Source organism: Pteropus medius, unplaced genomic scaffold (assembly GCF_902729225.1).
Source record: "Pteropus medius unplaced genomic scaffold, Ma_sr-lr_union100, whole genome shotgun sequence".
Classification (NCBI taxonomy): Eukaryota; Metazoa; Chordata; class Mammalia; order Chiroptera; family Pteropodidae; genus Pteropus; species Pteropus medius.
Window position 1 is genome coordinate 7,417,838 of NW_024340696.1, and position 14,581 is coordinate 7,432,418.

Here is a 14,581-nt window from a genome sequence, read left to right on the forward strand (position 1 = left end):
TCATGTAAAGAATCTTTTTTTATATTTTCAACCATGTTTCAAAAGTTTCGAAATTTCAAAATTACACTTTATGTTTTAATGATTTAATCAATAATGCCAATTAGGAAATCCTCCATAAAAACCCAAAAGGACTGGGCTCAGACAAAGCTTCTGGGTTGGTGAACACATGGGAGTGCTAACTGGGTAGCAGTCCAGAAAAAGCATGGAAGCTCTGCTCTCCTCCCCCCATACTTTGCCCTCTGCATGGCTTTCATTTGCTGTCATTTGCATATAAAAGAATTATATATACTTTTATAATAAATTGGTAATCTAGTAAGCAAACCCTTTTCCTGAGTTTTGTGGGCCACTCTACCAAATTAATTAGACTCAAGGAACGGGTTGTTGGAACCTCCAATTTATAGCTGGTCAGTCAAAATTAAACTTTTGATGAGCATCTGAAGCAAGCAGCAGGGGCAGCCTTGTGGGACAGAGCCCTTAGTCTGAGAGATCTGATGCCATCTCTAGGTAAATGGTGTCAGAACTGAGTTAAATTGTAAGATGCCCAGGTAGTGTCTGAGAATTTCTTCATGGGGGAAAAATCTCCACACATTTGGTGATCAGAAGTGTCAGAAATGTTCAGGAAAATGTTGAAAATGAAGTGCTGAGTTGTGAGTAGTGAAGGGAAAAATGGTTTTTCCTTTACAACAGAATATTCTTAGTGTTCCATTTATTTTTTTTTCCTGTTGGCTTCTTCTCTATACCTCTTTTGATTATTTTTGGTATAGCTTTAGGGTTAGCAATATACATCCTTAATTTTTCTGTGTATAAAGGTCAGTATTTTACCACTTCACACTTTATTTTTAGCATTTAAAGGATATCATTTCATTGTCTCCTGTTGGTCATTTTTTTCTAACAAGGAGTTAGGTGTTACTCATGTTGTTATTTTCCCTCATGGTATGTGGTTTTTTTTTTTTTCCTCTCCTGATGAAATTCAAGATTTAAGTTTTATTTTAGGTTATAGAAATTTAGTTATGATTATTCTCCTATAATTCTGCTTGCATTGCTGTACCAGCATCATGATGCTGCACTGGTGTTAGGAAATGTTCCTCAGGTCCGGGCTTAGCTTGAGAATTTCCGTTCTTTTAGGGATGCCAGTCTTTTGTCGACAGTTGTCCACAGCCTGATTACAGTTACCTTGTAGAGTTTGTACAATATGATTATTGATTATGGCAAAAAGAATAGTGCAGTACCATTGACTGTATCATAGCCAGAAGCTGAAGTCTCTGCACCTAAAATATTTTAATGTATTTTTTCCAGCCACTTTCCTTATGTAATTTAATAAAGATGTAATTGTGATATATACATATAATTTTCAATCCTTCTATTTTTACTGAACACTAGAAGCATTATCCAATATTCCTTAAAATAATTATTAACCATCGAAAACAATAGAAACAAATAGTTGGATTTGCAATAATTTTCTATAATTATAATAATTCAGAACTGTAAAAATCTTCTACTTTGTAACTAATTTTGTTTTATGCCATAATTATCATTCTTTCAGAGACTTTGTGATTTAATCCTTGCTGTCAGTCACCCTGAAGCATAATGCATACATTTGTCTCAGGAAAAGCAACTCAGTTACAAATCAATGCTTATAATCTGGAGTGGCAAATGTGATTTATTAGTAGTAATGACAAATATGACACTCATATGTGGCAGGTAAATACTTATTCCTCTCTATTCTTGTCCTTCATTTTAATGTATTTGCAACCTTCTCTACCTTTTTTTCGATGCACTATCTCCATTAAGGATTTTTGTGGCTGTGTTGAATTAATAGCAGACTTCAATATGACCTTTCCATTGATATAGTTTATACTTTTAGTCTCATCTTTTCATTTCAGGTATTGACATTAGTAACAGAATTCAGACATTGAATAAAAGTTATATTTCTCAGCACATATGACTTGAAACCACTGTCTCCTTTGTCCACAATGTTTTAATGTATATGGCATGTCTCTCCACATCTGAAGCCACATGTACCTTAATCTAGAGTTTGAATTCAATTCCAGTAAAACTTCCTGTTATTCGCAATTGGCGGCAATAGGCAATAATGCACTAGTAAGCATTTAATAACAGTAGTTCAGAAAAAAATAAATACATGATCTGCTCCAGTACACCACTGGCCATAGGATTTTTTCTTTAGTTCCTGGAAGATGACCGACATCTCTTTGGGTATTCAAACATTTCTCATGTCAGGCAGCAACTTCAGTTATGCTTGATGAGCAGAGTTCTGCAGAAAGATCACCAGACATTTGTTCCATTATACATCACTTCCATGTGTCTTCAAAATAGTCTTCTTTCTCTAATGAATATTTAGGTATATTTAGGTGGTCATCTTTTTGAGTAAAATTCAGGAAATCTCAGATCTTTTTTTCAGTTTTTTTCCCCCACCTTTTTTAAGGTAGAAATTAAAAATAAAATTATAAGATATTTAAAGTGTACAATGTGATGATTTACAATGAATTGTGAAAGGGTTTCCCTCATTGAGTTAATTAGCAAATCCACTACCTCACATATTTACTTTATTTCTTCTCTCTCTCTCTCTGTCTCTCTGTCTCTCTGTCTCTGTTTCTGTCTCTCTCTCTCCTCTTCTTCCTTCCTTCTTTTTTCTTTCTTCCTATCTTCCTTTATGAGGACATTTAAGTTCTACTCTCTTAGTAAATTTCAAATATACAATATTACAGTGTTATCAACTACGGTAACCATGTTATACATTAGCTCCTCAGACTAATTCATCTTATAAACTAAAAATTTGTACCATTTTACTAACTTTTCCCCATTTCTTGCATTCCTAATCTCTGGCAACCACTATTCTACTCTCTCTTCTATGAGTTTAATTCCTTCCTTCCTTCCTTCCTTCCTTCCTTCCTTCCTTCCTTCCTTCCTTCCCTTCCTTCCTTCCTTCACTTTCGCTATTTTCGTTCCTTTCTTTCTTTCTTTTTTTTTTTTAATATCACATAAGTGATACTTAGCATAATGGCATAATGCCCTACAGGTTCATCCATATTGTTACAAATAACTGGATTTCCTTTTATTAAAGGGTAAAAAAAAACCCCACAAAATTCCATTGATATCCATTCATCCATTAACAGACAAACTGTTTCCTTATCTTGGCTATTGTAAATAATGCTGCTATGAACATGGGAGTGCAGATATCTTTTCAAATAAAGGTTTGTTTCCTTTGGATATATACCCAGAAGCAGTATTGCTGAATCATATAGTAGTTTTATTTTTACTTTCTTAAGGAAATTCCATAGTGTTTTCTATAATAGCTGTACCAGTTTACATTGCCGCCAACAGTATACAAGGGTTCTCTTTTCTCTACTTCCTTGCCAGAATTTATCTCTTGTCTTCTTGATAATAGACATCCTAACAGGTATGAGATGATATCTCGTTGTGGTTTCGATTTGCATTTCCTTGATGATTAGTGATGTAGATTACCTTTTTATGTATCTACTGGCCATTTCTATGTCTTCTTTGGACAAACGTCTTCAGATACTTTGCCCATTTTTCAATTCGTTCGTCTTTTTGCTATTGGGTTGTATGAACTCCTTGAGTGTCTTGAATAATTTAACTTTTATTGGATATGTGATTTACAATAATTTCTCCCATTCCCTAGGTTGCTTTTTTATTTTATTTATGGTTTCCTTTGCTGTAAAGAAGCTTGTTAGTTTGATGTAGCATGCTTGCTTATTTTTGTTTTTGTTGCCTTTGCTTTTTATGTCAAATCCAAAAACATCACTGCCAAGACCAATTTAAGGAGCTTACTCTGTATGTTTTCTTTTCGGAGTTTTACAGTTTCAGGTTTTATGTTCAAGTCTTTAATCCATTTTAAGTTAATTTTTGTGCATGGTGTAAGATCAGGGTCTAGTTTTATTCTTTTGCATGTGGCTATCAAGTTTTCACAGCACCATTTATTGAAGAGACAATCCTTTCCCCATTGCATGTTCTTGGCTTCTTTGTCTTAAATGGATTGACCATATATGTACGGATTTATTTCTGGGCTCTCTATTCTGTTCCATTGATTCGTGTGTCTGTTTTTATGCCAATAACATAGTTTTGATTATGAGAGCTTTGTAGTATAGTTTGATACCTCCAGCTTTATTCTTCATTCTCATGATTGCTTTGGCTATTTAGGGCTTTTGTGGTTCCACACAAATGTTAGAATTGTTTGTTCTATTTTTGTGAAAAATGCCACTGAAATTTTGATAGGGATTGCATAGAATCTGTAGATCATTTTGGGTAATGTGGACATTTTAGCAATATTAATTATTTTAATCCACGAGCATAGTATATCTTTCCTTTGATTTGTTTCATTTTCAATTTTTTTTCATTGATGTCTTATAGTTTTCATTTCCTAGATTAAATTTATTCCCAAGTATTTTATTCTTCTTGACACAATTATAAATGGGATCATTTTCCTAAGTTTTCTTTTTGATCATTGATGCTGTACATTTAGCTCTTAAATATAAGGTTTAATGTAGATGCTTGGTGCATTTCAGGTTGACTATTTGGTTTCATTTGTTACATACACACTCAAATATATGTTGAAACAGACACATGCATCACACACACAATATTTCTTTCAGAAGTTTAATCTTTCTCAACTATTATTTCTTCAGCTGGTAGAACTAAAAATTAAGATGTACTGTAGAACCAAATTTGTTTGCTTTCGAAATAGCTAGTTGGCATAATTTATTTAAATATACTGAAGTATAAATGAAAACAAATAAAATTAATAACTTAAAAATCATCTTCTTGTTCTTAGAGAGGATTATACTGACCACTCCTATCACTCTCTATTACCCTACTTTATTTTTTATCAAAACATTTATTGCTGCATATTATATTAAAATTTTTATTTATTGTGTCATCCATAGCACCTACAATGGTGTGCATAGTCACATAATAAATAATCTTAGAAAAATTCATTAGTATTTGGAGTCCTCAATCCCCACCAAAAATCTCCATTAAAATTAATTAAAATAATTAAATTAATAAATTCCTGAACTTTACTCATCGAAATGTTTTAAATATTGGTTTCATAATACTGTGCCAAATAAGAAAGTAATTGATGTGCTACATTCAAAGTTAATTTCATGTACTCCATATAGCTTATATTTTAGGTCATAACCTCTAGATGTGGTTAAAATCTATTTACATTTTAGCCTGCCATAATTGTAAACAGAAAAAAAATCATACCTAGATACACTTGTATTTTATATATATAATTGCAAAAAGCTTTTTCATTTATATTAAGTTCTTTCTGAAAATTATTGTTAATGTTTACATATCTTATCATAAAAATATGTAATGATTTACATATTAGTTATCCCAGTTTCTCAAGACCTATGGCTACCAATGGGATTCTATTTGCATTACTTATCCAACTTTCACTGGCTCATGACATTGCCTCCTTACATACGTCCTCAAGCCTACAAAGATCTTGGAAAGTATTTTGGAGAGTTCCCAAATGGTTACATAACAGCATCTCCCATGTCCTCATGAATATGGATCTGATTGGCACCATGTGATTGCCACAGGGCACTAACATTCTCAGGCCACCATAGTGCCCGCAGGCAGTGCTGCCACCATTCCTGCTGGGTTCCAGAATATTTTGGAGGAATGGTGGACACTTTCCTCACATTTACTGCGACTCACTGTCTTTGGCCAATCTATAGCCTCTACTACATGGTGTGACTGCTATTTTTGTCTCCTTTCAGTTGTATAAGTAGTCTGCTAGGGTCTAGCACAGATTCCTAGAAGTCACCACAGATACTAGAGTGATCTACCACAGAGTGGAAAAGAATGTCATATCTTGTGTAAAGTAGTGTTGTTTGTGCTCTGATATCAGAGAGGTGAGTTAGCTTTATATTTTACTAATTATTCTCTTCCCAGGAATACAGACAGAAGCCTATGGGAATAGCTGAGAGTGTTCTCCAATGACAGGTTTAGAATTACCCCTTTCTTTTTCCCTAAGATTTTATTACATAGTGAAGCTTAAGATATTTGTTTGTTTGTTTGTTCGTTTGTTTGTTTTTCCATAGGATTAGTTCTTCACTAGCTTCATCCTCAGGCACTAATTCAAATTGATTTCTGTTAACTCTCTCTCTTTCAACCCTCTTTCTCCTAGTTCTCAGACCATAACAACAAACTTAAGCACTACCACATAACAATTATCCTACTGTTAGACAGTGGTGGTTTAAAATTTCCCCTATGCTGCAATGAAAATCTTGGTGTTGAAAGCTCTTTTCAGTGTAGAAGTTATTTCTTTTAAAAAAACATGGATTTTGGGGGCAAAATTTTTGAAAAGTTGTAGGATTCTTAGTATGTATAAAAGAGTAGATGTTCCTCTCTGATTTTTTACCTGTAGATAATACCTCTCCTAATCTTAAGAAAGCCATATCCTCATTAAGCAATCCTTGTGGTAAAATAACAGCCATTCCTCAAAACAACTTCATCACTTGCTTTAAGTAAATGTAATAATGTATCACCCAGAAACACCAAAACTTTATATTTCTTAAAAAAAAATTCACTTCAATTTCCTGGCTAGCAGAGTATGACTCTCAAAAATTTTTGCAATTATTTAAGCCTTCAAGTTTGAATGACAAGGTTTAGGTCTGGTTTTGAAATCTTATACCCATAAATTGAGTATGTTATACACACAAAAGTTTCTCCAATCTAACATGAGATACTGGTGCCTTGATAGAATGTTATCTCCCTGACTTATCATTCACTTATCTCTCTCTAACTTATCACTCACAACCTTGAAGAGTTTCCATAGGCCCATGGTAAACAATGTTAATTATATTTATAATCAGCTCTTCTTGGCTCTAAACTAACCAATTCCTACTCTTTGACTCAGTGAGTTATACAGGCCAATATTATGCTTTGTTCTTGCCTACAACAATCCTTCAGCTATGGACATTTAAAATGATTTTCATTTTTTGTTTGTTTGTTTGTTTTTCATGCTGGACCTTAGATCCGAAGAGAACGATAGTAGGGAGTTCTCACTTATTTCGTTCAGATTCTAATATATTTATAATTGCTGAATAATTTCTAATCTTTCCCTCTATTTTCCTTTTCTCTCTTACTTTTTAGTAAGAAGGCAAAATAAAATCTATATAGTAGATAAAGCAGTGTGTGCGTGTAGAGAAAAACATCCCAGACTAATTTGCCAATAGAACTGGAAGGCACATTAATGTAAATGTTTTAAAAATGCATCTTACAAGTCTGTCAAAACAATCTAAAAACAGATCTTATATAGGACTATGCACATTGAGTGAATACTTTGAAACTGCTGATTTATAAAAGAAAATTATCTTGATCCTCTTAATCATCATTCTCATTATCCCAGATATGATTATTAAATGCCTACCATGCATCAGGTAATGCCCCGAGCAGTTTACTAATTGTATTAATTTCCTAGAGTTGCCACAACAAATTACATGAACTTGGTGACTTAAAACAATAGAAATTATAGTTCTGGAGGCTAACAGTCTGAAATCAAGGTATCTGTAGGATTACACTTCCTCCTAAAAATACAGGGGAGATTATGTTCCTTGCTTCTTCCAATTTCTAGTGGTTGCTAGCTTCTTTGAGATTGTGGCCAAATAACTCCAATCTCTGCTTCTATAGTTGTATTGTTTTATTCCCTCCATATATCTCTTCTGTGTATCTTTTATAAAAATACTTGTTATTGGATGTAGGACCAATCCCTATAATTCAGGATGAGCTCATCTCAAGAAACTTAACTACATCTGCAAAGACCTTTTTTCTAAATGAGGTGACATTCACAGGTTCTGGAGATTAAGTCATAAACATTTTTTTGAGACACTATTTAACCCACTATACTTAAATTATTTTTAATTGTCACAAATATAGACATACACTAAGAGTGAGAGAGGTTAGTGATTTTCTTAAAGTTGCACAGAATTCATCCCATTGCATTTTGTTTTGTTTTGTTTTGTTTTTGTTGAGGTATGACTGGCATACAAAAAAAGATGTACATAGTTAATGTATATATCTCAAGAAATTTGTCATTATTTTACTTGTTCATTTACTCATTTGCATATTGCTCTCTGGGTCTAGGTATCTTGGTGGCTGAGATACTCTCTTATTTTGTGTTATGTTCCCAGTGCCTCACTTTTAGCCTTTAATATAGATTAGGTACTAAATAACCAATTGTTGAATAAATAGATGTATGAATTCTAACCAGTAAAACCTCTACCAATGATCACCTATAACCAATAACCATGAGAAAATGTATCTGTCACATTGCAGCTGTTTTACCTAAAAGCATCAAAATTCAATAGCAAATGCTAACCTCTTTCCTGAGATATATAATAAGAAAATTTAATTCTTTAAACTATCTACTCAAAGAACAGTCTCTAAAATATAAGTATAGGAATAAGAATCAACCAATTTTTTACCTTCTTCCTTTGTCTTTTCTTCTTATTTTGTTTTCTTAAAGTTAGAAATAACTGAAAGAAGGAGAAAACCTTGATAGATAACCTCCTTATTTGGTCTTTAAGCACAGCCACTACCACATATTGACTGGTGTGTGATTTGTACAGAGCAGGGAGATCCAATTTGTTGCCTAGTTATTACTGGTGACTGAGGATAGCTTTTTTCCCCAAAATTGAGTGTTAATGAGGATGGCCGAACACCACATCAGTCATTCATTGTAGAAGTAGTTTTGTGAATGAATCATTCAGCTTCCCGTTCTCTCCTTGAGGAAATTTCTATAAGCAACTAAAATTTTGATAATATAGAGGACTAGGGTTGAAAATTTTAGATCTCATCTATTTGAGGAGTAATTTTCACAGTTACTATTTTTTTCTGAGCTATTTTATTCTAAGTGTTTTTTGTTTGTTTGTTTTTTTAATTTGTTTTGGGGAGTTATTGGTCCTGTTATTTTTTATTCATTTATTAACCTTTCTTATGCCAGGGCACCTACCATCCAGGTAATCTTAGTGTTGTATCACAGACTTTTTGTTTGGTTTAGATGTACTTTCTTCTTGAAGGGTTTCAACATTGTGGTCCTTATCTGTTCTCTAAACATTTCTGAGTTTGGGTATTTCTGAGTTTGGGTATTTTCTGAGTCTTTGGGTATTGCAAGGAAGATATCAACAAAATTTTTATGGTAAGTTGGTATCAGATTCATGGATTTGAGAATGCAGTTGTTTGAAAGGACAAAATTCAAAAACGCTAAAGCGTTAGGATTAAATATAATCGATTTGAGGCACCTTGATTCAGATTTATTTTAGGCCATAAGAAACTAAATCTTTCTGGTATTTCTTCATTTATAAAATGCATATTACATAATACATTTCAATCAGGGTTTGTGTGAAATTTAGACGAGTAATACATGTTGAGTATTTGGCACAATGCCTGGAACATATTAGGTGCTCAAATATTGTTACTTAAAAGAAGTTCAGGCAGGGTAGATAATTTTAGAAAGTTTTTTCCACATATTTAGTGAAAATTTTATCATGTAGTTATAAATTTGTTATCTTTGTGAGCTTTTCAGTACCCAACGCTGACCCCTCAAGCATACTAGCTCAATAAACTAAATTGAGAGAGCAGATATGTTTCTCATGGAAAAATTTGCATTAACAAAATTTATGAACTGGCAGATAAAATCAGAATGCAAATTTCTTAATCTTCTGCTTAAAACATAATTGTCATTCAGTTTGAAGTATGTGAATGCTTATTATTTTATCTCTGTAGGCAGACTTCATGGGAAATAAAATCATAATTAGAATGCTATGTAGAATCTGAATAAGAAACCATAGATGGAAAGAAATGTAATTACCATCAAGTTTATGTAGTTTAATAAATTCATCTTTGCAACATGGATGATCTTATAAAAAACACGAGAATGTTTAAATTTCGTTGTCTAATTTTCCCTTTCCTTAGAATGTTGGTTGGGTGAGTATTACACTTGTTTGCTTCTATCACTAAACTTATGATCAACCTTCTGGCAAGTTGATCTTTTTTCCTTCACAAATGTTGGCATTTTTAGTAAGTAGTCAGTCCTTGCTTGCTAAGAGCAACTCTCTCTCCTTACAAAATGTTCTCATCTATAAGCTCTCATTCATTGTGTATTGATTTTTACACTATAAACATCAGAAAGCAATCTCATTTTTCTTATTCCCATAATTCTCAAGTCACGTCTAACTAAAGATGCTGCTTATTTCTTTGTGGCTTTTGGTGTTCTTGTTTTTAAAAATGGAGATTATACTAGTATCTTCCTCATATGGTTTTTGAGATGCTTCATAAAATAATGCTTTTAAAGGACTTAACACAGTACTTGCCATAAGTACAAACTCAGTAAATGTTTTTTAAAACTCTAACTCACCTAACATTTAATAGTGTTTTGCTATGGCTTGATTTGTCATAAAAAGGGAGGCCTGCCATAGCAAGACTTTTAATAATGCATACAGCTCACTCTCTGTATCTAATACAGAGAAATGTACAAAGTTAAGGCCATCTTTATTTTAACTAGCTATAGAAAAGTGTTGGAAATGCCTGAACTCCACTTCAAATGGGTATCTGGAAGTTGCAGCCTTAGGTCCCTTTTGAAGAGGAGTCAGGCAAGTGAAATAGAATAATGGACATGAATTTTCTTTAAAAATGGCAAAAACACATTAATGTCAGGATTATTATTAGAAGGATGGTAACTTTATAGAGAACATGGGAACAGCAAATGCATCAACGAAGCTTTCTAGAGTTGGTGAAGAGACAAAATCCACAAACTTTCATGCAAATCTGATAAAAATTCTTGAGCAATTACTTCCTTCTTTAATAATAAAATTATCACAAGGCAGTCTATGACATAACAAGACAAAGTGCTCCAGTTGTTAACGCCTTCGGTTGACATCTGAAAAAGAATCTCCCCTACAGAGATTATAAAACGACATTATTCTTGCTCCACTATTTTCATAGGCAGCAAGAAGAAACTACAGGCTAATGAATCAACAAGTCACTTATCCAACCTCCTCCTTTCAGCAGCTTTGCTTTAAATAATCTTATTTAAATTATTCAATAAATCCGCCAGAAGCGCAGAAAGGATTATTAGTCAATCTTTCCTACACGAGGCATGGTTGGAAGGCTTAACAGTTTCAAACTTAAAATTATTTCTTAGTTATGTAAATGTTTCTGATCTATCATTTGCTCATGAAATATTTCATGAAATAGTGAGAGGCTGAAACAAGATTTTGACTTTGAAACAAGAAACCATTTACTATATGAAGAAAGCAGTCCTGGGTTTACCGGGTTGATAGCAGCCATAGATCCTGTAAGAATATACAAATGGGAATTCTTAGCAAAAAGTGGATCTCAATGCCTCCACAAATTAGGCTGTCTCTCTGTTAAAGGCAACCTATTAGAAAGGTGTTTTGTTTTTTTAAATGCAATCTTCCAATTTGAAAACCTACATATTTCTTTCTAAAAACCTCTCAAGGTGAACACACCTTGATTGTTTCCATATTGGGCAAAATCAACTTGATCTAGCTTGATGTCGGTGCCTGTTGTAAATCACGCTAATTGCCAACTGCTTCTATGGCTCAAATAATCAGATTGGACCAGAGCATATGTTAGCAGTTTACCTCTTCAAAGATCAGGGCCTTTATTTTTATTTGCTTTGTCCTTGATTGCCTTGAACAATCTGGACAAATAATCTTTATTTTAATGGAGTTATATTCAATCAGTCTATTCGAGTGAAATAAGTCATGTCCTGACATTGTAGAGAAGCAGATTGAGCTTTGGAAGCAAAATAGGAGAGAGAAGCAGGCAGGACATAGCAGTTCTTAGTAGTGAAAGGTGCTTATGCTAAAAACTTAATTGAAAATCATGCATTTAAGTGAATATATTATGTTTTCTTGTGGAGTTTTTCTTAACAAAATATTTACCTAGCATCCAAACAAGCAGCACCAGAAAACCGTGAGATAACCTCAAAAGCTGTTGAAGCATCATATGGTAAGTCCTCACTTAATGTCATTCATAGGTTCTTGGAAACTGGGAATTTAAGTGAAACGACATGCATTTAAACCAATTTTACCCTAGGGTCATTGATATAAAGAGTTAATTTCCTACAACAATATTTTTGATCACAGAAACATCACCAAACTCTTAAATAAAGACCCAAACCTCTTCTAAAACCTTTAAATATAAGTGAGGTATACATATATTTAAGAAAGAGTTCTAAAAACAAGTAAGATAATTCTTTTTCAACCCGCTTATTCTAGTTTGGGGTTGCCGGCAGCCAGCGCCTGTCCTGATAGTGAAGGGTACCAGGAGTGCATCCACCCTGGACGGGGCACCCTTCCATCACAGGGTACACTCACACTCATACTCACTCAGGCTGGGACAACTGAAACACACCAGTTCACCTCACTTGCTCATCTTTAGGATGTGGGAGGAAACCAGAGTCCCTGGAGAAAACCCACACAGACAGGAAGAATGTACAAACTCCACACAGTGGTCTCTGCCAGGAATAGATATATTTTTTCTCATTAATGTTATAATGAAACAATGTTGACTAAAAAACATTATTTGAGGACCTTCTGCACATTGATTTCAGGAGCTCGGTTAGGTTTGCTAAGCATGGCTACATGCTAGTGTAGTCTATGAATGCTCAACCTTGCTCATAATTAAATAGAAGTAACTTATAAAATATATATCTTTTATGACTTGTCAGATTAAAAATATTTCAAAAGTATCACCGGATGTTGGTGTCAGTGACAAAAGTTTCTATTAAGAATGTTAAATGGTATATGGTACAATGGTACAATATTTGGGATAAATTTTTAGTACATATATGTAATTAAGTTCTATGTATGTAATTAAAATATATATGAAATTGCTATATGTAATTGAGATATATATACACACATATATAAACATACATATATAGTATATATGAAATTGATATGGTATTTGATCCAGTAATTTTAATGCTAGAGATTAATGCAATAGATATGTCATAAAGCTTATTGCCACATTGCTTATAATGGCAAAATACAAAATTGATTGCTTTCATTCTCTCTCACTCTCACACTCTCCCTCCATTCCTCTTTTTTCACACACACACACACACACACACACACACACACACACACTACCACCAGCAGAAACCTCAATCAAGTGGTCCATTAATAGGATTAATAGAGGACTACTATGAGAGACAATATGGGAGGAGCCCACCTCCCTGGTTTTAAATGTTAGCTAGCTGTACGAAGCAACTTTAAACATATTACTCAACCTCTCTTTGCTACTCTACTCATTTTTAAATCGGAATAATAATGATAGCACCCACCTTATGAATAAAAATAATAGTACCCATCTTACATGGCAGTTTCAAGAATTAAGTTAATATATGTAAAGTATTTTTAAAAGGGCCTGATATGTAGAAATAATTTCCTAAAATAGCAATTACTTTGAACAGCCATTAGAAATAATGACTTAAACCTCTTTATGCTAAATTGGAAAGATTGCTAAGCTACTTTATAAAGCAAAACAAAATCAAATGAATAAGTAATAGCATGAATACTTTTATCTCATTTAATTAAAAATCATAAAATTTTGGTAAATGCTAAAGATTTTTGGAAAGATATACCCAAAACAGCTAAAGAGTAGTTTGCAGCAGTTGCTTCTGAGAAATGGTAGTGGAGGTCTAAGGAGGGAGAAGAATTTAACTTTTCCTTTCAGTCCTTTCCCCATTAAATGAAATTTTAACTAAATATGTCTGTACTTTCATAAATTAAGCAAAAGCATACAGGCATAATTGGCTGTTTCTTAAAGACAAATTTAGTGGCTCCTTATTTTTTTCACCTCGTATGTCTTCAATATGACTTAGTATTTTAGTAGGACACCCATGGCAGGGGTTACTCTAGGAAGACCTTCTGTTCACACCCACCATGTGAGTTAATGTAACAATTCAGAGTCTCCTTCAGGTGGTGTCTTGTGTATGATCACATGGTATATCTTGCCAATAGTTTAATTAAAGCGCTTTAATAATTCTCTCTGCTCCAGGCTATGACTGACTCTTGCATTAAAATATAAAGTTTATGTTAGAGAAGGAAGGACCACACTCCAAACACATAGAAACATTACTTTTGTCTTCAAGTAATACATATTTATCTTTTAGAACTCAGGTCCATTTTGACAAAAACTGAGAAAATGACAGATTTTGATTCTTGTATTATTAAAGCGACTCGTACATCATTTCGGCTTTGATGTTCTATTTCACCCACTTTAGATGAGTTTATCTATTCGAAATGATCATTCCCTAGTAATTCTCAGGCCTCGCTTAATGTCATGTCTTCCTTGAGGTAATGAAAATACTAAGTAAATTAAGTCTAAACAGACAAAGTGCTATATTACCTACAATATTGAGAAATCCCTTGAAGTTAGTGGTAGGTTTTTCAGGAAGTGTTGAAGTAATGAGGGTGTGATTTTTTTTCATAGAGGATCTGACCAAAGATTTTTTTAAAAAATGAAAGCTATATTTGGCCAGGAAAGAAACAAAATTTTC

General features: G+C 33.3%; 2 long non-coding RNA genes and 1 other non-coding gene across 9 annotated transcripts in view; 1 reads left to right on the forward strand and 2 right to left on the reverse strand.

Moving 5' to 3' along the window:
* LOC120605280 (uncharacterized) overlaps positions 1 to 14,581 on the forward strand; it is a 225,130-nt gene that overhangs the window by 122,747 nt on the left and 87,802 nt on the right. The window lies entirely within an intron of this gene.
* LOC120605301 (uncharacterized) overlaps positions 1 to 14,581 on the reverse strand; it is a 181,108-nt gene that overhangs the window by 103,876 nt on the left and 62,651 nt on the right. The window lies entirely within an intron of this gene.
* Positions 7,016 to 7,108, reverse strand: LOC120610820 (small nucleolar RNA SNORD116). The gene has a single exon (XR_005655008.1). It is a non-coding gene; the product is annotated as a small nucleolar RNA SNORD116 (small nucleolar RNA).